The following is a 3,232-nucleotide window of genomic DNA, read 5'->3' as shown; positions in this document are numbered from 1 at the left end:
TCAACTGCATACTGCCTTCTGCGAGTATACAAACGAGTTTCAAAGTTTAGACGTAAATCTGCGTTTAGACGTAAATCTGCTTTTTGCAGATTACTTTTTGAATAGCAGCACATTGTCTTTATACTTCTGCTTAAACTGCGCTTAGACGCAAATTGTGTTTAGACGCAAACTGCGCTTAGACGCAAACTACGCTTAGACGCAATCTGAATTTAGACGCAATCTGCATTTAGACGCAAACTGCGTTTAGACGCTAACTGTGTTTAAACGTAAACTGCACTTAATAATAAGTAAACTAGGATCGGCTTTTGCATAGTGTTTATCGAACGAACGCAGCTTTCGTTTTTAATCGCTGAAAGATTTCCGCTGCACTAATTCACCCCACCCCCCCCCTCTTAGTGCTCTCGATCCTAACAACTCAATCATTTAGGAACCTGATTTTTCATTAATACCTTTATTTTTAATTTTAATCTGATAAATATAAATTTAATTCACTGTAAAATAATAATCATATATCTTACTATATGTATAATATATTTTAAAAAATATATTTCGAATAATATCATTGTAATGAGCTAAATATGAATTTATATATTTTATAAATCTAAAAATATATGAATTATGATAAAATTAATACAAGGGTTGGATTGACCTGATTTAGCATATCAACTTGACTCAAGTCAAACTTTAAGTTAGACTCCTCTTATCAAATTACTTTTTATTATTTTAAATTATTAAAAATAACTTAAATTTATAAATTAGAAGAATTTAAATTCATAATCTTAATTTTAAAACTAATTTAAATTCAACCAGTAGTAGTACTTCATGGCTCATCACCGTCATCATCTTCTTCTCGGCCGCATCACCCACTTCTGCCGCCACCCGATACGCGTACAGGTTCGAGGGAAATGGGTAACCTAAAGAAGTGCTCCTCTCCCCTCTCATCGATCTTCCTCACCCATCTGCTTTTGCTGCGCGGCCTCCTCCGCCCTGATCCCTTCGCGCTCTTCCGCCGTTCCACGCCGCCTGCCGTCGTCCCCGTCCTTCCCACCTCCTCAATCTTCCCTATCATCGTCACCTCCATCCCATCTTCGCCTATCGGCCCCTCCTCCCTCCCCGCAGACAGTTAGCGATCGCCACCGAACTCCTCGGATTGAAGCGGAGCAGCTCGAGCAGGCCTGCGTACGGGTCGGACTTGCAGCCCACCAGAGAGCAGCCGATGTGCTCGTGATACGGGTCGCCCACCTTGAACTCCACCGCGTCGTCCACGCCGGACTCCTCGACGACATCCTTCGTGGGAGCGAGCGACACCTCCTCCGGGATGATGCAGACGAGTCTGCCTCCGGTTTGTCGAGCTGCAGCGGCGAGTGCTCCCGTGGATTGGGATGCCTCCGGTGAGACTTGTACTATTAGCTTGGCACCCATGCCGGCCGCCAGGGCCGATACGAACTCGTCGCTCGCAGGTTACGCTGATGGATGACCATCATTTCTTCTTCTTCTTCCACTGTCCCGGGAAAGCTAGAAAAGGAAGAGAAAACTAGCGCATTTAGCTCGTTCATAGGTTGATTTAAATGCCTTGTATTTCCGACCATATCTAACACCCAAACTTGGAGTATATACTTTACGATCTTAATAATACATCTGATTTCGTGCTCTTACAAAATATATCTTTGTTTAAAGACTGTGAACTATTAAATTACATCAAAACTTGTGAACAATGAAATATATGTTTATATATATGCTTTGTCCGATGGAAGGTCACATAAACTTACTGTTACAGACAAAAGAGTACTTTTGATTTCCCTACATTCTTGGCGAGTGATCAATGGTTGCAGAAGATGTTTGATCCAAGAAGAAAAAGTTGTATGCAATAAGAAAGATAAAGGTAGATTGGTTTCCAAAGAAACTCACACGGTCGATTTGCTTGAAATTAATGCATAATATTTATATATATTAATCGACAGGAGAAACAGAAGAAAGTGGAAAGATTACCGGTTTGAGAGTGTCTAAGCAACCATCGACAGCGTTTTCTCGAGACCAAACCATTCTTTTCATCTGTTTCTCCTCCACCAATTAATGTGATTCTCCCCAACACCGTTGTGTGTGCGATAGAACCAAAGAGTTAACAGAGCGAGAGAGAGAGAGAGAGGGGGGTTGGGGATCGAAGAAGAAGCAGAGGAATTAATAGAAGGTGGGGAAGGTAGTGGCTATCGCTGTAGACTACGTGTTTTGGTCGTCATCGACGCTGGCCTTAGCGAAAGGTGAAGGCTATCATACAAAGCAAACCCGTCCCGATCGGTGATACACTTCAGCCGCGTCCGATTCCTCGGCGACTTGGGTCAAACGCTGCCTATTTCTAAGAAATATGTCCATATTTATCGTTGCAGAAAATTAAAAATAGTTATAAAATCTATCTCTTCAACATCTGCAAGGTGTTATGATTAAAGCTAAGCTAATGATCTATCAAAGTCTAAACTACCCGATAATTATAGTAACCATTTTTAATTCATGTCTTGATATAACATATGTATATGTACTTATGTATATAAAAAAAACTAAATTCTTGGTTTTAACTCACACTTAATTTGATCATCGAAGTAATAATATCTTTATTTAGTTTATGAAGTTGCAGATATACATATATCAATCTAACATTGGGATCCATTTTCACGGTAATAACGAAGACAAAAAAAATAGAGTGAAAAAATTTTGTGACGTGAGGAGGAAACGATCAACTCGAATGATGATATCAGCGTGACTGGTCCAGCAAGTCTGGCTGTCATCCATAATTCCGTGATGTTGATATGTAAGCTTCAGCTAAAAATAGCCATTAGTCCTTCAGTGATTCATCAGAGTATAATGCATGGGGCTGCATGACAGTCAGCCTTGTCTGTCATCATCATCGTAAATGGATCGCACTTGAGAGATGAAGCTTTTATCTTTCCAAGGTTGGTTGATGCTCACACTTCCTCTTGAATTATTTGTGCAAATCCACCTTTTTGTGGACTTGGATGGAGTTTGATTGGCATTTATTATGGTCTGCTCCATGCCAGCCTGCTGCAGTTTGGATGTCTTCTGCTTGTGGTTCCCGCTGCCTCTTCGAGAGAGAGAGAGAGAGATGCAAGTCTCAAACAACATATACTGATAACTGTGACCTCTTAGCTTTTATTTGATATCATTATTCTTCGATTGATGTAAGATTAAATATGTCTATTACTGCTCCGATTCGACGTCA

At 40.5% G+C, this 3,232-nt stretch overlaps 1 long non-coding RNA gene across 1 annotated transcript; it reads right to left on the bottom strand.

Moving 5' to 3' along the window:
- Positions 1-774: 774 nt before the first annotated feature.
- LOC104000795 (uncharacterized) lies at positions 775-2,145 on the bottom strand. Its single transcript, XR_010491613.1, has 2 exons — positions 1,990-2,145; positions 775-1,515 (listed from the first exon to the last, which is right to left on the bottom strand). It is a non-coding gene; the product is annotated as an uncharacterized LOC104000795 (long non-coding RNA).
- Positions 2,146-3,232: the final 1,087 nt, after the last annotated feature.

Source organism: Musa acuminata, chromosome BXJ2-10, assembly GCF_036884655.1.
Source record: "Musa acuminata AAA Group cultivar baxijiao chromosome BXJ2-10, Cavendish_Baxijiao_AAA, whole genome shotgun sequence".
Lineage (NCBI taxonomy): Eukaryota > Viridiplantae > Streptophyta > Magnoliopsida > Zingiberales > Musaceae > Musa > Musa acuminata.
The sequence above is the reverse complement of the archived record's forward strand: the minus strand, read 5'-3'. Positions and strand labels throughout refer to the sequence as shown.